Raw genomic sequence first — 21,726 nt, forward strand, 5'->3', positions numbered from 1 at the left:
AATCTTCTGGAGAGTAATGAATGATTAAAAGACTGTTTACCCGCACGTTTATGTTCAGTTTTATTATTGATGCAATCGTATCATCAAATCGATTGCTCTATTGAATAATCGGATTGCATTGTATGTAGCCAAGTTAAGACAAACATGTCTGAAAACTTGGAAGTGGTTTAATCTAGGAATCTACCACAATGTAATACCAACAGTTGTGCAGTGGAGCATACCAAATCAGAGCACCTGTAATAAATCAGGCTGCTGCTAGTAATTTTGATGTATCCCAGTCATCTACTTTTTTTATTATTATTCATATATAAAATCTTTGTCTGGCCTAGCAATGAGGCATCTGTATTCAGTATGTGGAATTATTTGAGGATGATCTATAGCCAGGCATAAAGTTAAGATACAAAGCATGTTCTTACCCACCTTAATCGCAGATTACAGCTGTAGAAGATGCGCCTTAGGCTCAGCACACAAATATAAGATTACAAAAACCATCTGAATCTCAGATTAAATTCCCAGTAATGTTTCACATCATTTGCATTATGCTCCTGATGACTAAGCTTTCTTGTCTTATTTTACTGAGAATCCCCTTGAATTTCTAAGAAGATTGTATGAATGCAATCAGCATTATATTACCAACCAGATTTGCCTGTACCTTGAAAGCAAAACACTCCATGACAGTCAAAAAGCTAAAGATGACAAAAAACATATACAGGTTATTAGGTGTTCATTAGTAATATGAGAGTCGGAGACTGTCTGCTAGCACTGAATAAGGTAAAGTTTTTCTAGAAAGTGTCAACTAAAGTTCCTAACTTGCTACTTGCTTGTTAAATCATACTTTATTTGATATTTTATGTATTTCATTATGCACCACAGTAATAGTTTACTTAAACAATTGATATCCTAAAAGCAATAGAGATGTCACTTAAAGAGACACTGAAGCGAAAAAAATATTATGATATAATGAATTGGTTGTGTAGTATGGATAATTACTAGAAGATTAGTAGCAAAGAAAATATTCTCATATTTTTATTTTCAGTTACATAGTGTTTTTTTATAACATTGCATCATTCTCTAATGTGTGCAGTTTGCACACTACTCAGCATTCTAAATGTTTTTACAGAGCAGGCTAGTGAACTATTGACCTGTCCTCTGGGGAGAAAAAGAAAATACGGTGACTGACAGTTGAGATAACAAGCAGTAGCAGTAGGGTATTGTACCGTGTTAGTCATCAGTAACTTCTTGAGATAACAATCTTCAGAAGACAGAGCTCTCTGCGACTTTGGACTTTGAAAGTCGTGGAGCGCAATGGCTATTTTGCATAGATAACAACCGGAGTTTCTTAACTCTTCCTGTACTGGAAACAATATTTAATTTATGTCTCTGCTGCTAATGTTTTATTTCTTAGCTGTACTACACATACAAATCATTATATCATGCTTTTTTTTTTAGCTTCACTGTCTCTTTAACGTCTCTAATTCCATTGGCAACTTTGGGGGACAGCGTCAGGCCGGCAAAGAGGCGGATGCAGCAGCATCACAAGGCCGTTTCCGGATTGATTTCAGCATGAAATGGGCAGCCAATGAAACAACCAATGAGAGAAGCACAGCACCCTTTTATGGTTGTCTGCTTAGCAATGTTATTTCAATAGGACATTGTTACAGCTGTAACTATGTGCAAGGCTGCTTTCTTTATTTGACGCCGTTCAGCTTTAATCACTCCAATGTAAATGGGAAGTAGACCTTCTTATGACAATAATGTCTTAATTGGAAATAAATTAAACTCTGTTTAAACCTCTTTATTTAACCTTCACATCTGAGTACGCCTTGTGAGCGAGGTATTGCTAATTAGCCATGTTTCTCGTCCCCAGTGACACAAGAAAGGAGATCGGTTACTCCTATCGACATCCTATGAATTGTCTCACCCTTGTCCTGCGTTCTATATGGATTTTTTTTTCAAACAGACAAGGCTAGGCTCTGAGAAATGAACCATACAATTGGAAATACCTTAAATTAACACAAATTAGATGTTTTACTTAGTGACAAAAATCCACGACATTGCATTGACCCTTTAGCCAATGCAGCAGAAATGGTTAATTGGTAGCTCTTTATGGATTATATAGATGAGTCAGGAACATTCCGATAATGTATGTGTGCTTACTTCTGTTGTGTAATGCTTGGGTGGGCCTCCAGATTTTTGCTCTTTTATCCAGGATTAACTGTACGTGAGGATGAAACGTTTGTGTGGTGTCAGGAGCTTGGAAATAAATAGGACTAAACAAATAAAGTACTCCTGTCTAGTGGAAAGCGCGGTATTGTATTTACAGCATGCCTTGTTAACCTGACCATTTACTGGTACGTACGCTGCTGCTGCTGAGTGCAAAGGGTCAAACTTTCTGCTGCAAACTTATACTTTTTTAAAGCAAATCTGCAGTGAAAAAGTCAGATTCTTAGCTATGAAGAGGGAAGGTTCCGGTTCCTCTCATGGTCCCAACATTCCATTGCTGTCCTCTGTTCATATTCGCTGCCTCCAGGAGCCCTTGGGAGGCTTCAGAAACCATCTTGTGGCGGGCAGCTCCATATTGCACATGCGTGAGTGTGTGTGTGAAAGCGTATGCGCAGCAAAGAGCAGCCCATTTTTGGAAGCACTCGGGGAGGCGAGCTCTTCCACAGGCTTCCAGGGATCCACAAAGGCGAATATATGACCAGTTGGGCAAATACGTGCAACGGGGGTGACAACGCTGGAACGAGGGGACTGTGAGAGGAACGGGAAGCCTCTATAGGGTCCAGAGCCTTCCTGTTTCTTAGGTAAGTATCTGACTTTTTTTTCTAATTTTGCTTCAGTTTTACTTCTAATGAGGACTTGGTTGGGGGACGACATCTAACCAACTTGCCAGTAGGGATTTGATAAATGTTATGCTGTTTATTGCATTTGTATTGTACGCCTCTGTTGGTTTCATTTCATGTGCAGCCTAGGAGCGCTGTCAATTGTTTGCTGTCTCTTGAAAAGAAAAAAAAAGGGTAATACCATTTATGACTAACAGCACCAAGTAAGAATTATGTTTTAACTAATGGGTAGGCCTCTTCCTTGGGGGCACGTCATCGCCGTGGAAGAGTCTAGTAGGGAATAATTTGTGCACATATTATTTATGCTTAAAGGACTTACAAGCCCAAATTTTTTTAAAAAGTTGTGTACCTGTATGGTTTTTGAAGGCACGGAGGACGCCATCTGCACCCTCAGTGCAGTTCCGCCGGGTCCCCGCTGCTTAATGTCCGCCCCGGACGGATCCCGACCCCACAGCCCGGGTCGGGCTTTCCTGCCTCCTCAAAAATTGCCGCCGGAGGAGGCCGTGGCTGCGCAGTCCACACAGACGTGAGTGCAGCTGCGCAGCTGTGGCCCCCCCCCCTCCCGATCCACGCTACAGGAGACAGCCTGTAGCATGAATCGGGGAGTGAGGACCTAGAGCTGCGCAGCCGCGCTCGCGTCTGTGCGGACTGCGCAGCCACGGCCTCCTCCGGCGGCCATTTTTGAGGAAGCAAGAGAGCCCGACCCGGGCTCCGGCCGGTGGGGACATTAAGCAGCGGGAACCCGGCAGAGCTGCACGAAGGGCACAGATGGCGTCCTCCATGCTTTCAAAAACCATACAGGTACACAACTTTTTTTTAAAAAAATTGGACTCGTAAGTCCTTTAACCTGCCTGGCGTTTTTTGTACATTTTTTTTCTTTTTTTTCATGTAGCTAGCCTAGCGCTAGCTACATGATTCCCCCTTCCCTGCGGCGTCCCTCCCTGCCCTCCGATCGCCGCCGGCGCAATGGCCCGTCCGTAAATCCCGTTCTGAACGGGATTTCCTTGAGGGCTTCCCCCGTCGCCATGGCGACGAACATCGTGACGTCAGCGAAGTCGTGACGTCACAGGGAGACCGGATCCACCCCTCAGCGCTGCCTGGCACTGATTGGCCAGGCAGCGCACAGGGTCTCAGCTGGGGGGGCCCTGTATGGCGGCGGGTAGCCCCTTTTATGTCTCCGGGTCTCCCGTGCAGTCAGTGGCATCGGCTTACCTCCTCCATCATGCCCGCAGCGATTGAAGACATCCGTCTCCTCTGTGCAGCTTCCTCCAGTGCCGGCTTCTAATGACGCGTCATTAGAAGCCGGCACTAGAGGAAGCTGCACAGGGAAGCTGGATGCCTTCAATCACCACGGGCATGATGGAGGAGGTAAGCCGATGCCACTGACTGCACGGGAGACCCAGAGACATAAGGGGGGGACAGGATAGACACGCAGCGGAGAGCCAGGCACAACGTGGAAACATGAGGACGCAGTGGGAAGACCAGAGAGGACACAGGGTGGAGACCAGAGAGGACACAGGGTGGAGACTAGAGAGGACACAGGGTGGAGACCAGAGAGGACACAGGGTGGAGACCGACCACAGGACACAGGGGGGGGAGACCACAGGACACAGGGGGGGAGACCAAAGGGACACAGGGGGGGAGAACACAGGACACAGGGGTGGGAGACCACAGGACACAGGGGTGAGACCACAGGGCACAGGGGTGAGACCACAGGACACAGGGGTGAGACCACAGGACACAGGGGTGAGACCACAGGACACAGGGGTGAGACAACAGGACATGGGGTGAGACCAAAGGACACAGGGGGGAGACAATACACGGGGGAGACCACAGGACACAGAGGTGAGACCACAGGACACAGAGGTGAGACCACAGGACACAGAGGTGAGACCAGAGGACACAGAGGTGAGACCAGAGGATACAGGGCGAGACCAGATGACACAGAGGGAGACCAGATGACACAGAGGGAGACCAGATGACACAGGGGGAGACCAGAGGACACGGGGGAGGACACAGGGGAGACCAGAGGACACAGGGAGAGACCACAAGACACAGGGGAAGACCACAAGACACAGGGAGGAGACCAGAGGACACAGAGGTGAGACCAGATGACACAGGAAGGAGACCAGATGAAACAGGGTGGAGACCAGAGGACACAGGGTGGAGACCAGAGGACACAGGGTGGAGACCAGAGGACACAGGGTGGAGACCAGAGGACACAGGGTGGAGACCAGAGGACACTGGGTGAGGCGTACGTACAAAAAGGGCGCCCGGACAAAAAGGGCGCGGGGTGTAAACTCTAATTAATCATTAATAGCATTAATAAAAATAGTGTGCTATATTTCGTTTACAAATAATGTTTAACAAAATTATAAATCATTAAATAATGTTTATGAAATCGGAAATTGTGAAAACGTTAATCTTCCCTGTTTCAAAAGTTAAACTTATAATTACGTTTATTAAAAAAACAATAATATATGTTTAATTGTTATAATTGTATATTATTGTGAATAACCTTCATTTATGATTTGTTCTTATAATAAAATCTGAAAATATTCTTTATAACGATGATATATATATATAACTACGTTCGTAATAAGTGTTGTAAAACATTAGTAATTATTACTAAAATTTTACTAAAACTATACCTAAGCCTACTCTTACACAGAACCCTCCCTGTACCTATCCCTAACCCCTAGACCCCCCTGGTGGTGCCTAAATCTAAGACCCCCCTGGTGGTGCCTAAACCTAAGACCCCCCTGGTGGTGCCTAAACCTAAGACCCCCCTGGTGGTGCCTAAACCTAAGACCCCCCTGGTGGTGCCTAAACCTAAAACCCCCCTGGTGGTGCCTAAACCTAAGACCCCCCTGGTGGTGCCTAAACCTAAGACCCCCCTGGTGGTGCCTAAACCTAAGACCCCCCTGGTGGTGCCTAAACCTAAGACCCCCCCTGGTGGTGCCTAAACCTAAGACCCCCTGATGGTGCCTAAACCTAAGACCCCCCTGATGGTGCCTAAACTTAAGACCCCCCCTGGTGGTGCCTAAACCTAAGACCCCCCTTTATTATGTGGATAATAATGTTTTACTAATTGTGGATGCAAAAAATATATTGCAATTTACGTTACGTACTGATCGCTTTATTTTGTGAATAATAATGTTTTACAAACAGTAAGGAATAAAACTTTAAATAATGTTTTAATTAGTTAAATAAGATAAATATGTTTAGTATTTTTATAAACGTTATTCGGCTTGGGTGCATTTTATAAACCTAAATCACCACAAGCACACTTATAAATCATTAAAAATCTCCGGGCGCTGTTTGTAAACGTTATTTATGTCCGGCGCCCTTTTTTCCTGCTCGGCGCCCATTAAACGTTATTTATTATGAGAGTGAATGGCGGCGCCCTTTTTGTCCACTAGCTGCCTGCGCCCTTTTTTCCCGCTTCCCTGGGTGAGACCAGCGGACTCTGGGTGAGACCAGCGGACTCTGGGTGAGACCAGCGGACACTGGGTGAGACCAGCGGACACTGGGTGAGACCAGAGTACAGGGGGAGACCAGAGGACACAAGGGGGAGACAGGAGGAGACAAGAGGACACATGAGGGACATAGGAGGACATTATTTTGGGGAGGACATGTACAAGACGCTCCTGAAATATGGATGCACCAGGTTTAGTTTATATTTTGTTTCCCTGTTTTTTCCCTCTACACCTGGGTCCGGAGCGTCTTATACGGCGGAAATACAGTAATTCAGGGGCAGCCTCTGTCTGGAATGGAAGCACTGCCAATCTCTCCTGCTGTACAAAACAATCGTACGTATACTCAGGGCTAGCTGCATCCATGTGCTTCAGTTTGCATTCAGATTTTTAGATTAGGGATTAGTGCATAATTTGCATATGATTTGTATTCAAGGTGTGTATTTTAGCCCCTGGGAAGATCTGCAGGCCTCTGCTGGTTTCATTTCATTTGCAGCCTAGGAGCGCTGTCAATTTTATGCTGTTTATTGCATTTGCATACATAAATGTTGCTGTTCGCAAGGCTGTGCATCCTGCACCGATGCAGTGTGCACCTGCTTGAATGTGGCACTGAAGATCTGCATGTGTGAAATCTCAATGGCCTCAATTCACTAAGATCATGCTGGAGATAAGGCAAGAGAATACTTGCTACCACACAGTGAGTGAGTTATCTTATCTCTTAATTCCTTAAGTTACCTCCTCTGTAGTTGTTACCTCCTCTGTAGTTAAGTTACCTCCTCTGTAGTTATTTTTACACGCAGTTAATTAACAGCCTGTCTCTAACTTTAGAATTCTGGAGTTATTTTAAGGATTGAAGAGTTAACTTAAAGACAGAAGAGTTAACTTTTAGGTTTGCCTGAGGTAAAATGTTTCCTGAATACTACATGCCTCGTCGCCATGGTGATAACTATAGAAACATTATTAAAAACAGGAGATAAGCTTAGTGAATTGAGGCCATTGTGTTTGCATGGTAAACTCTCACATATAAGGCCTGCTTCCCATTGGCACAAAAAACGGTCCATTTAGCTCCGCTAAGTGGACCAGATCCTATCGGTTCTGAACGTATCCTATGTTAGTCAACAGGTTCCATTCATATTGCTCCATCAGAACCGAACCGTTTTGGCGATTGGACCATACGTTTAGGCTGGCTGCGATAATCCAGGAGCAACAGATGTGGCACATTGACCAACCACTAACAGAACAGATGAAAAATTGACACAGATCAGTTTTTCCATGGATCAGTTTTGATCCCAGTGTGAACTGGGCCTTAAAAGACACCTGAAGTGATAGGTATATGGAGGCTGCCATATGTATTTCCTTTTAAGTAATACCAGTTGCCTGGCTGTCCTACTGATCCTCTGCCTCTAAATAATTTTAGCCATAGACCCTGAACAAGCATGCAGCAGATTAGATTAATGTCAGATCTGACAAGATTAGCTGCATGCTTGTTTCTGGTGAGATTCAGATACTAATGCAGCCATATAGATCAGCAGGGCTTACAGGTAACTGGTATTGCTTAAAAGAAAATAAATATGACAGCCTCCATATTCTTCTCACTACAGTTGTCCTTTAAGCCATGGTCATACAGGCAGCATATTGCCAATACAGTACTGAGGTTGCTAATATTGTTACTTAATTAGTGTTCTGTAGTACTGTTTGTTGCTTATTTGACTGATAAACTAAGCTGGTCTGTAGGGAAAAAACACAGGGCATTTTACTGGTGTCCCCATGATTTTAATTGAGAGGGTGCCATTGGGGACAGTGACCACTGAGAGACACCCCATTTTATTCACTAGCCACTAGGGGCTTGATTTACAAAACGGTGCTAACTTTAGCACTGGCCCTTAGCACGTCTAAACTCAGTTGCAATGTGAGAAGTAGTGATCTTGCGGAAAATTTTGCGCGCACTGCACAGAGCGCAGGGCGCTCCGCGCAAAGTGCCCACTAAAGCCTATGGAACTTAGCGCGCGCATAGGACTTTGCGCGCGCAAGACTTTGCGCGCGGTACTTAGCTCACGATCTGATTGAGAAAACTGGTGCTAACCTACTTAGCACCCTGGTTAGCGCGCCTTAAAGAGACTCCGTAACAAAAATTGCATCCTGTTTTTTATCATCCTACAAGTTCCAAAAGCTATTCTAATGTGTTCTGGCTTACTGCAGCACGTTCTACTATCACCATCTCTGTAATAAATCAACTTATCTCTCTCTTGTCAGACTTGTCAGCCTGTGTCTGGAAGGCTGCCAAGTTCTTCAGTGTTGTGGTTCTGCTATGAACTCCCCCTTCCAGGCCCCTCTATGCACACTGCCTGTGTATTATTTAGATTAGGGCAGCTTCTTTCTTCTCTCTTATCTTTTACAAGCTGGATAAATCCTCATCTGAGCTGGCTGGGCTTTCACATACTGAGGAATTACATACAGGCAGAGCTGTCTGCACTCTGCAGGAAGAAACAGCCTGACACTTCAGTGGAAGATAGCTGCAGGGTGAAAGAAACACACAAATGATCTCTTGAGATTCAAAAGGAAAGCTGTATACAGCCTGCTTGTGTATGGATGTATTTTCTATGTGTGGACATACTGTACATCAACCTACTTCCTGTTTTGGTGGCCATTTTGTTTGTTTATAAACAAACTTTTTAAAACTTTTTAACCACTTTTAATGCGGCGAGGAGCGGCGAAATTGTGACAGAGGGTAATAGGAGATGTCCCCTAACGCACTGGTATGTTTACTTTTGTGCGATTTTAACAATACAGATTCTCTTTAAGACTTTAGACGTGCTAAGTAGGTTAGCCCCATGTCTGTCATGCTTTAAATTGTGTCTATTTGGCCGCATCCACCTTTCACCACAACTCGCTACTAGGAATGATCAATGATATGCAAATACTTCTGAATGTATGCAAATTTGTTACGCAAATATATTCAGCTTCAAAATCGACCAATCAATTTAAACCTGGGTTTAAATGGATTGGTCCATTTTCAAACTGCATACATTTGCATAAAAATTGGCATCAACTTGGAAAAATTTGCAAATCATTACCGCACGGTAACGTAGTTTTGAGCTAGCGTAAAAATTGGGCACTTCCACCGCAGCATACTGCAACGTGGGAAGTATGAACTTCCCCATAGGGTTTCATTAGGCTGTGGTAGCAGTGTGGCAATTTGCTGCACCACACAGTGCCAGTGTGAAAGGGCCCTTATGGTTGTTGCATAATTTTCAGTTTGCCTTTACTTCCTTATATATTCCGTTCACATAATTGTTTTTCCTCTTGTCTTTTAACTGACATTTTACTGGGTAACAGCATGAATTCAAGAAAGGATAGAACTGACAACAGCATCAGCCCAAGAGCCACAAAGTGAATACTTCATTCCCTTGATTGTTGCACTTGTGTAACTAGTTACTCCACCCTCCGACTGCCTAAATGCTTTCATTATGCAAGTTCATGCTGAAGTTCTGAATAATTTATCTGCCATGAAAACAGTGAGTGACACTTTTGGTGTTCCGTCTCCCTGCAATTCGAGCAGTCACAACATATGTCAGGCCTGAGAATTCATTCAGGTGGATTCATTTCCAGCTAATTATTTGAAATTGTTTACATTTGTTGAAAAATTAATTTGGTGCCATTCGGCAAATGTTTAGGAGCGTTCCGGCTGTTTCACGTCGGGCTAAATGGGACAGGAAAAGTTAATGACTCATTTCCTATGCTAATGAAGGTGTTTATTTCATTAGAGTGTAAGTATAAAGAAATAAGGAATTATTAATGAAACTGTGAGAGCAAAGAGCGTATTAAACAGCTCAAACTGGAGCAAAAGCAACCACTTAAAGGGCAACTCTGCTTTCATTTAAAAAAAATAGTACCGCATATGTGTCTTTGATACATAAACCTTTTGTAATTTAAAGCTATTAACATTACCTTGCAGCTATGACTTTCTAGGTGTGTGAAATGATGCATCCATGTGCCCATATCAATAGTCTGCTGTTTGGTGGCTTAAAACAAACCTGAACTGGAGTCAAAATAAATATACACACGTCATACTTACCTCCCGTGTAGTCTACTTATCAATCTCTTACTTCTCTCCATAACAGTTTCCATGGTCAGCACGCTGTTACACTGTAATATCACCCACATGAGCCATAGGAAAACATGGACATTACCTTGCTCATCAGTTGTCCTTTCAGTCATAAGTGACAGCAACTGATATATTTCAATTCTGACAGAATATACAGTGCCTTTTGGCTTGCAGGCAGTGAATTAGCAGAGCACACTTTCTAGCATCAAGTAAGTCATTCCTTTTTACAGCAAAAATATCACACAAACAGTAGCGCGGAATAGGGAGAAATGCTGCTGGAGGTGCGCTGGCTTCACAGCGCAAAAGAAGGAAAAGTGTGTCTATGATACCTCAGCGCAATGGATACCACTTTGTCCGCATAAAGCAGGATAGTCACAGTACCTGTTCCTGGAGTTCCCACCTCTTGGACTTTGCGGAGTGAGTTAAAACGGAGCTGTGATCTTGCTGTAATCCCGACCACTACCAACACACACCGCTCCGTATGGGTGCTAGGACGGTCACGCTGGACGGATTTCCGGGCCTCTAGGTCATGTGATCCACACTGGATGGTTCCCCTGTGCGTTCCAAGTGCGTCCTCTGCGCGGTGCTGCAAGAGAAGCGGAAACAATAGTGCACACTGTGTGGGGCCGAAAAGACCAGGCGTCCCCCTGACGAAGGCGGAAGCCGAAACTCGAGTCGGGAAGTGGAGGCTACATTGCAATACTGCGATTAAACATCTTTTTTCTAGTAAGTGGATTCTTGCGCCTGGTCTTTTCGGCCCCACACAGTGTGCACTATTGTTTCCGCTTCTCTTGCAGCACCGCGCAGAGGACGCACTTGGAACGCACAGGGGAACCATCCAGTGTGGATCACATGACCTAGAGGCCCGGAAATCCGTCCAGCGTGACCGTCCTAGCACCCATACGGAGCGGTGTGTGTTGGTAGTGGTCGGGATTACAGCAAGATCACAGCTCCGTTTTAACTCACTCCGCAAAGTCCAAGAGGTGGGAACTCCAGGAACAGGTACTGTGACTATCCTGCTTTATGCGGACAAAGTGGTATCCATTGCGCTGAGGTATCATAGACACACCTTTTTACAGCAAGTACATCCTTCTCAACCATCTAAATCCAAGCAGTGTTGTGCATTGCAGGCTCACCTGGGTGTGTAAGAAAAGGTGTGAGTTGTTTTAATGCTAAAGCCATTCTCATCGCCAATTTGTTGTGCTCAGGTTTATTTACAGGATTCACCAACTCTTTACATAAGCAGTGTCTTCTATCCGTGTTCCTAGCCAGGCAGGACAGGAACCAATGACCCACAACAGACTAGATAGTCTTATGCAGTAATATACAAGTAAAGCAGTGACATCTACAGGCCAGATATATGAACAGCACGGTTTGGCAGCATTTTTTATTGTGACAGTTGTCCAGCACAGTGATATTTGTAATTTGTCTGGCATTTCAGATGACTTTTTCAACGTGTATAAGAGGCTTAATTTATTGGTTGTACAATTTTTAAACATGCTCACCTTTTGACAAAAAGCAAATGAATATTACTTTGTAATTCAAGTCTGAGAACAATAATATTGTCTTTAATATTGTCTTTAAAGAAAGCAAAAGAATGCCTAGATGTTACTACTTATTGGTTACACAGCAAGGGGTGAGAATAAACAGCTTCTGAAAGCTCAGTTAATCCCACTCAGTGATATACAATGTTTTGAAAAGTAAAATGCTGCTGTCAGCAGTATTTCAAAACAAATGAAATAAATAAAAACGGAAAAAGGCAAGGCAAAAAAAAGGAAAGGCAGCATTCTAAGATGAATTGCGAGAGCAGAGCATTGTACTGTGTTAGCCATAAGTTAAATCTTTATTCTAAACTTTCAAGATTAATTGCAATGACTTATTCAACTAGGGGAATACCGTTATGTTTCACATCTGGGAGCTCTGCATTAAAACCGCATGCAGAAAAGTCTAGTTGTCTTAGGGTGCGTACAGACATGCGACTATAGTCGTTTGAAATGATCGTTACCGACGGCATTGCCCGACGATCGTTCGTAAAAAGTGCACAAACGATCATTAAAACGACCGACCAACGAGATATGTCGTTGGTAAAGAACGATCCATTCTGCCAGATCTTTTCCAACGACCATCGTTCAAAAAGTAATGTCTGTACAACGATCGGTCGTTGATCGTTCGTTCTCAAAGCTTTGCACATGCTCAAACAGTTCTTTTTGACACTTGTGTTTGAAATCAGTTTATACATCATGTTGCGCACGCAACGCTCGTTCCAAGATCGTTCGTATACAAGAACGATGTTCAAAGTAGCCTTTCTTCAAACGATCATCGGCCGATACCTCCTTTAACATCGTTCGTCGTTCAGAACGAACGATCGTTATCGTATGTCTGTACGTACCCTTAGAGTAAATTGATATTTTTCTTTACAAAAATGAAGTTATGCGGTGGAACAACAGAAGGTCCCTTAAATGATTGGAAAATAAAAATGCTAATAAAGTTGTTGCTTTTTTTAAATTCAGACTTTTTTAGTGCCTATATTATATATTTTTTTAGGACTTTGCTGACTTCACTTTATATCATGATTTACTACCACTAAAGCAATGAAAAAAGTTTTGTGTTAGTTTACTGCTTAGCTATGCACATAAATTAGTGCTTGCATGCCACTTGGTGCATAAATTATCTCATTCGGGATTACCAAATGATTCATGGCAACCTTTCATCTGTCTCACCGGGCCCGTTTCCACTATCGCGAATCTGCATGCGTTGTCCACATGCAGATTCGCACAGCCAATACAAGTGGATGGGCCTGTTTCCACTTGTAAGTTTTGCTGTGCGTTTTTCTGTGCAGGATTTTTCTGCATGGCAGAGCCCTCAGAATACGCTTGCGTGTGGAATGCAGGCAAATCGCAAACAATGTATTTAATTAGGAAATCGCGTGCGTTTTCCCCATGCATTTTTTGCCGCGAATTCGCATAGGTACCAATGTAAATTCACACAGGCAGTGACATGGTTAAAATCGCATATACCCTCACCTATGCAAATTCGCATGCGAATTCGAGGCAAAAAAATCACATAAAATTTCGCCTGCGGTAATTCGCTAGCGATTCCGCAACGCAATAGTGGAAACGGGCCACACCCAAGGCAAAAATAAACGAATTAAATAAACGATTGTATCTATCTTCCTTCTCCTAAAAACTAATTTTTAAGATATTCCACAGTTTTATTTTGTTTAAATCTACTTTTTATGTTTTAACTGTTTTATTGTTTTTGCTCAATTACAAATTCATTGAAGTATGCCAAAGCTAAAATCTATGAACCATTGATCCTTTTTTAACTCTTCCCTGCTCTCAGAAGCCATTTTCTGCCAAGAAAGTGTTTTATAGTTGGAATTTCTTATCGGTTAGGATCACACTGTAGTCACTTCCTGTCTGAGTCAGGACTAAGGCCCCATACACACATCAGACCATAGTCTTTGGAAAATGAAAGATCACAGACCAATCTTACCACCCTTCATGTAGTATGAGAGCCATACCTTTAGGGCTGGAACCCACAAGAGCGTTTTTTGGAGCATTTTGGCAGCGCTGCGATACGCTAGCGTTTTGCCCAAACGCTCAGCTGATGTTAATGGATGGGGCAACTTCCACAGGAGCGTTTGCGTTTCCCAGAAACGCAAACGCAGGACCTGCAGCATTTTGGGAGCGTTAGCGCTTCAATGTAAAGTATTGAAACGCTAGCAGAAACGCTCAGCAAAACCTAAACTGAGTGGTTTTGCTAGCGTTTTGCGGTTCAGCACACTGTAACAAAATTAAAAATAATTCACAGGACCAATCAGGATAAAAACGCGAAACGCAAAACGCTACACAACCGCTGAGCAAAAAAATACACTGTTGCAAAACGCGACCGAAAACGTGCATGAATCCGCTTGCAAACCGCTCAGACAAAACGCTAGCGGTTGCGTTTTGCGTTTGGGAATTTCAGTGGGTTCCAGGCCACACAGTCTATTCTATGGAGCCGAACTCCCCATCAGACAGAAATCTTTGCAAGGTGCTGCACACACAGATGCTGTACAGACACAAAAGATCAGTATCTGCAAAAGCTCTGTTCCTGCCAAAGATCCGTTCCTGCAAATTGCAATGATAGTCTGAGATCTGCAGATCATCATACACACATGATTTAACTGACATTCATCTGCAGATCAAGCAATCATCCGCAGATCTGAAAATCCATCCTGGTGGATCTGATCTGCAGATGAATGTCAGTTAAATCATGTGTGTATGGTGATCTGCAGATCTCATAGACTATCATTGCAATTTGCAGGAACGGATCTTTGGCAGGAACAGATCTTTTGCAGCTACAGATATTTTGAGTGCGTGCAGCATCTCTGTGTGCAGCATCTTGCAAAGATTTTTTTCTGATGGGGAGTTCAGCTCCATAGAAAAGACTGAGAAGGTATGGCTCTCATACTACATGAAGGGTGGTAAGATTGGTCTGTGATCTTTCATTTTCAAAAGACTATGATCTGATGTGTGTATGTGGCCTAAGTCAGCCACTTACATACCTGATATTTAACTCTTTCAGTCAGAGAAAGAAAAAAAGGAACACAGCACAGTTATTTGTGTGCTAGGCACTGGACATACCTATGTCTATCTCATCATGTCACATGTTACCTTGGGTATCCTTTAAGGATTAAAGCTGCATCCAGATGCTAGATTTTCATCACTCAAGCATCATCAGAGATGATCATCATTTGGGATTGTCTTGTACAAAGTTCTAAGGCTTTCAATCCTCTTTTTCTTTTTAGTTTTCTCCTTGAGGATGTTTTCAAACCTTATCAATAAAATGCCTTTTAAGCCACGAGCAAACAGGAAAATACCCAGAATCATTTTGACAGTACTTTTTTCACCAACTTTTTGGTACTTTTTCAGTTGCAGAGTGCTGAAAAGTCATTGAAAAAAAAAAAAGATGAAAAATTATGATCTAGGAATAAAAAGAAAATTGAATATGGACCCACCCCAGTGTATGTACAGCTCATTGGACCGAATCCAATACACATTTTCTTCTAATGTTTCTCCTAGGTGATAACTCACATCTTATAATATAAATAATTATCTTCTAGGAGAAAACTTTGGAGAAAAAGTTAATTGGATCATGATCACTGTCATTTAAGCAATATGTTGTGACGGATCACTAAATAACAAGCGATGAATGAGAGCATTGCTCTTGGTACTGCAGCCTCCGCTCTCTGCTGACCCTTCTCCATTGACCAAAATCCGGTGTTGCTGTAGCAAGTCTGCAGCTTGATCATCCCAAAACCTTTGTTCTGAACACTGATCAGTGATCATTCAGAAGAACAGATATTGCTTGTTTGTACATCTCTTATCATATATAACACACCTATGGCCTGTGCTTTTGTTTTGTAAAATAGATCAGATTTCTTTATTGTTTTTTATGCTTACATTCAGTAAAGAAATCAGTAGGGGGGAGTTTGGCATTCAAACCCCGAAGTCAACTTTCCAGAAAGGTGTGCTTGGACAAGAACCCTCCAGAGGCCTACCTCAGATTTGGGAGGAGTGACATACATTAAGAGAGTCATGCCAGCTTGGACGTTACACAGATTAAGGCCAAGTTTCCACTCTGACAGCATGTGAGACACCGTGCTGGCACTTGTTGGGATACGAGTCTGTCCTGTCTGGCCGGTACACTCCTTCCTTGCTGTGTCCAACTGTATTCATCCTTGCCAGCACACATTCTTCATGACCCAACAGTATGTTATATGAGTTCCTATATGCTGCCGGGCCGCAGAGAATGGACACCAGTGGGAGATGAAAGGACACAGACAGAGCTGAACTGTTAACTTGGAGGAGACCTTGGACCACAGAAGGGCACTACTATCTGGGGAGAACAAAAGGGCCACCTCACTGCTCCATAGATTTTTTTTATAGGTTGCATGCTAATATCTATTAAAAACCTATGTGTGTGTGGCAGGAACAGACCTTCTCTGATCAGATCCTAAACAGAGAGTGATCTATCTTGTGGCCACATCGGGTACCCATCTATAGGTGTATGGGCACTTTCAGGCAGACTCTCAGGCAGATGCTATTAACAGACAGATTCCACTGACATAATCCATTAAGAAGCACAGGCCACTCCTTTTGGTCCATTTCTCTTTTCCCCTCTTTATTTATCCCTATGTAATAATTAAATTTGGTTTGGCAAATTCTGATTGGCAAACATGATGATACTTTATGCCCAACACCAAGAGCGTGGTGATGAAGCCTATCAATATGATTGGGCCTTCATATTATTATTATTATTATTATTTATTGTATTTATAAAGCGCCAACATATTACGCAGCGCTGGACAATAAATATATACAATGATACAAGGATGACATACATAGGGTTATACACATAGAACAAAGTTATACATACAAATTGTACAAAATACATGATCATGCAATATGGGCTGGTTAGGTAGGCCCAGTAATACAAGTACAGGCTGTCATAGGACAGGAGCACATGATCCTGTAGATTACACTAGGGAGTGGAGGACCCTGCCAGAGGCTTACAATCTAAAGGGAGGGGTGGAAACACTAGGGGGGGCTGTTAAATATTCCTTAGAGAGTTACTGTGTGGTAGGAGGTGGGTAGGCCATCATAAAGAGGTGGGTTTTGAGGGCTTGCTTGAATGTGTTGAAAGAGGGAGCAAGTCTGATGGGTGGTGGAAGGGCATTCCAGAGGGTGGGGGCAGCTCTTGAGAAATCCTGCAGGCGGGCATGGGAGTGTGAAATGCGCGGGGTGGTGAGGCGAAGGTCGTTGGAGGAACGGAGGGGGCGACCTGGTGTATACTTGTGAACAAGCTCCGAGGTGTAGGTAGGGCATGTTTTGTGCACAGATTTATACGCCAGGCATAGAATCTTGAAACTTATCCTGAGACGGATAGGGAGCCAGTGCAGGGATTCACAAAGGGGAGATGTGGATGCAGAGCGGTGCGAAGAATGGATGAGTCTTGCAGCCGCGTTCATCACTGATTGAAGGGGGGCAGTGCGTTTCAGGGGGAGGCCAGAAAGGAGTGAGTTACAGTAATCAAGGCGGGAGATGATGAGGGCATGGATGAGCAGTTTGGTCGTGTCCGGGGTTAAGAATGGGCGGATCTTGGAGATATTACGGAGGTGGAAATTGCAGGCTCTTGTGATGTTTTGGATGTGTGGGATGAAGGAGAGGTCAGAGTCCAAGGTGACACCCAGGCAGCGGGCCTGGGAGGTAGGGAGAATGGTTGTGTTGTCGATTGTGAGGTGGAAACCTGGGATGGGTGCAGCAGCATGGGGTGGAAAGATCAGGAGCTCAGTTTTGTCTAGGTTAAGCTTTAGGAACCTAGCTGACATCCAGGAGGAAATTGCTGAGAGACACGAGGAGACCTTGTTTATGGTGGTGGCTGAGAGATCGGGGGTATAGAGGTAAATCTGAGTGTCATCTGCATAAAGGTGGTAATTAAAGCCCAGGGAGGAGATAAGCTTGCCAATTGAGGAAGTGTATATGGAGAAAAGAAGGGGGCCTAGAACAGAGCCCTGGGGGACCCCAACTGAAAGGGGGGCAGGAGTTGAGGAGGAGCCATTGAAGGAAGTGGTGAAGGAGCGATTGGATAGGTAGGAGGAGATCCAGGCCAAGGCAAGCCCATGGATGCCCATGGACTGTAGTGATTGGAGGAGGAGGGAGTGGTCAACAGTGTCAAATGCTGCAGAGAGGTCAAGGAGGAGCAGGATGGAATAACTGCCTTTGGCCTTGGCAAGGGTAAGGTCGTTGACCACCTTGGCGAGGGCTGTTTCAGTTGAGTGCGCAGGTCGGAATCCAGACTGTAGGGGGTCAAGTAGGGTATTGGTGTTGATGTATTGGGTAATGCGCTGGTGGACTAGGCGTTCGAGGAGTTTAGAAGCACAGGGAAGGAGGGAGATTGGGCGGTAGTTTGAGGGTAGGGATGGGTCGAGTGAGGTTTTTTTCAGCAGGGGTAGCACAGTGGCCTGTTTGAATGCTTTGGGGAAGATGCCTGTGGAAAGGGAGAGATTGAACAAGGAGGTGAGGACTGGGGCCAGGTCAGGGAAGTGGGGACGAAGAGTATTCGGGGGTACCGGATCACAGGGAGAGGATGTGGGGGGGGAAGCCACTAGCAGCAGGCTGACTTCATCAATGGTGGCAGGAGCAAAAGAGGCGAGGGGTGGATGAGACAAGGGAGCCGCTGGGAGGGAAGGCAAGGGGACAACCTGAGACGCATTGGTAAGGGAGGGATGGAGGAGGGAAATTTCATTGCGTATTGTTGCAATTTTAGTGGTGAAGTGGTTGGCAAGGTCATTGGCTGAGAGGGAGGAGCTGGGAGGGGGAGGAGTGGGGTTGAGGAGGGAATTGAAGGTAGCAAAAAGCTGTCGAGGGTTGGAAGCTTGGGTTACAATCAGTGCTGCAAAGTACCTTTGTTTAGCCTCAGAGAGGGCAGTGTGGAAGAGTAACAGTTTGGCCTTGTAATCTAGGAAGTCAGCATTGAGATGTGATTTCCTCCATTTCCGTTCGGCTGCTCGAGTTTCTTTCCTGAGGTTACGTGTGTGGGTGTTGTGCCAGGGTTGGGGGTTGGGGGGCTTGATAGGGCGGAAGATTGAGGGGGCAGCTTGATCTAAAGCAGATGAGAGGGCAAGGTTATATTGTGCAGCCGCTTCATTGGGGCATGTTAGGGTGGGTAGGTGGGAGGAGAGGGAGAGAAGGGGAATTGCTAGGACATTTGGGCTGAGATTACGTAGGTCTCTCTGCCATCGACCAGGCTGAGAGGTGGGGAAAGAAGTTGTTGGTGGGGAGATAGTGAAGGTGAGGAGGTGATGGTCAGAGATAGGGAAAGGTGCGATGTCCAGGTTGCTGAGGGAGGTGGACTTTGAGAATATGAGGTCAAGAGTATGACCAGCGCGGTGAGTGGTGGAATTTGTGTGCTGAGAGAGACCAAGGGATTTGGTGAGGGAGAGTAGCTGCTTGGCAGCAGTGGAGATAGGCTCATCGATAGGTAAGTTGAAATCCCCGAGTATGATGGTGGGGAGGTCAGATGACAGGATGTGGGGGAGCCAGGAGGCCAGGTTGTCCAGGAAGAGTGAAGTTGGAGCAGATGGGGGGTGATATAGGACCGCAATGATGGCTGGGAGAGGTTGGTACAGGCGGATTACATGGGCCTCGAAGGATGAGAAGTGCAGGGAAGGGGGCGGTGATAGGACCCGGAAGGTGCAGGGTGCGGAGAGAAGCAGACCCACTCCTCCTCCAGACCTGTTGTCAGGTCTGGGGGTGTGACTGAGATGCAGTCCCCCATAGGAGAGAGCAGCGGCTGCGGTACAGTCAGAGGGGGTGAGCCATGTCTCTGTGAGGGCGAGGAAGGTGAGGGATTTAGAGAGGAAGAGCTCATGGATGGATGTGAGCTTGTTGCGGACAGATCTGGCATTCCATAGACCACAAAACAGAGGGAGAGAGTGCCTGGGGGTTGTATGGATGGGAATGAGATTATTATGGTGTGGTCTGCGGATGCAAGAGGAGTGTGGAGGGGCTGGAAGGGGGTTGGCTGGGAGTTTGGGGACCAGTGGGGGTCTAGGAATGGGTGGGTTGAGGATGGAGGGAGAAAGCACTGGGACCAGCTGGAGAAGCAGGTGGAGGAATAGCATGTGGTAGTGGTGGAGGGGTGGCAAAGGGTTGGTAGGAATATGGTGGGTGAAGTGTGGGTGAGCCAGAGAAAGCACTGGGGGGAAGGGGTGCATTACGTTGTGTGGAGAGGAGGCTGGCAGTGGTTTGGACAGAGGTAGATGTGTAGAGAACGGTGGAAGATGCATGGAGTAGGAGAGAGGAAGCAATGTGTGTGAGGTTTGGATAGTGATCAGGAATGCAGGTGAGGCTAAAAGATTGAGGAAGTTACCTTGGCGTAATGCTGATTTCTGCTGAATTGCTGTTGAATTCTGGTAAATTCTGGTTAATTTCCACCCTTTGAAAACGACCCGAAGTCGGCCGGCCCGACTACCAGACCTCCTGATATACACACAGCATCAGAGCAAATGAGTAATCAGGATGGTCTGGCAGACGATTTGCAATTAAGCAGGGGGGAGGGCCACTATAGTCTTCTGCAAATCAAACAAGCTTGTAGGTGTTACAACTTTGTTTGAAATTACAGATAGGCCAGCAGTGTGAAACAAAAGCCAGAATTTCAATAGCAAGTAGTAAATTACAATGTAAATATGTTACTTAGGCGCTACTAATATGAAAAGCAGAGCAGGACAGCAGAAATGAGCCACATGTAATATATTAGAGATAAAACATACACAGCAGATGGATGCAGCAGGAATCGGTTTCAAATTGAGTGCAGGTCAGATTAGAGATGAAACATACACAGCAGATGGATGCAGCAGGAATCGGTTTCAAATTGAGAGCAGGTCAGATTAGAGATGAAACATACACAGCAGATGGATGCAGCAGGAATCGGTTTCAAATTGAGTGCAGGTCAGATTAGAGATGAAACATACACAGCAGATGGATGCAGCAGGAATCGGTTTCAAATTGAGTGCAGGTCAGATTAGAGATGAAACATACACAGCAGATGGATGCAGCAGGAATCGGTTTCAAATTGAGTGCAGGTCAGATTAGAGATGAAACATACACAGCAGATGGATGCAGCAGGAATCGGTTTCAAATTGAGTGCAGGTCAGATTAGAGATGAAACATACACAGCAGATGGATGCAGCAGGAATCGGTTTCAAATTGAGTGCAGGTCAGATTAGAGATGAAACATACACAGCAGATGGATGCAGCAGGAATCGGTTTCAAATTGAGTGCAGGTCAGATTAGAGATGAAACATACACAGCAGATGGATGCAGCAGGAATCGGTTTCAAATTGAGTGCAGGTCAGATTAGAGATGAAACATACACAGCAGATGGATGCAGCAGGAATCGGTTTCAAATTGAGTGCAGGTCAGATTAGAGATGAAACATACACAGCAGATGGATGCAGCAGGAATCGGTTTCAAATTGAGTGCTAGACTCTGAGCTAATCAGGGGGAAAAAAAGAAGGAAAAAATAAATAAATAAATAAATAAAAAGCACAGGCCACACTGACAGGCAAATGCTATTAACAGTTAGAATCCCTTAAAAGGCATGCTACATTAACAGACAGATTCCAGCGACTAACAGGTAGACCCCAGTTGCATCATGTTGCCATATTAAGTAACGGGAAAACCTCAGCAAGTAACAGACAAACCCCAATGACAGGTTGCACCTTAGTGGCAAGTAGACTCCAAAACATGACAGA

The sequence above is a fragment of the Hyperolius riggenbachi genome, chromosome 9 (genome assembly GCF_040937935.1).
Source record: "Hyperolius riggenbachi isolate aHypRig1 chromosome 9, aHypRig1.pri, whole genome shotgun sequence".
NCBI classification, from domain to species: domain Eukaryota; kingdom Metazoa; phylum Chordata; class Amphibia; order Anura; family Hyperoliidae; genus Hyperolius; species Hyperolius riggenbachi.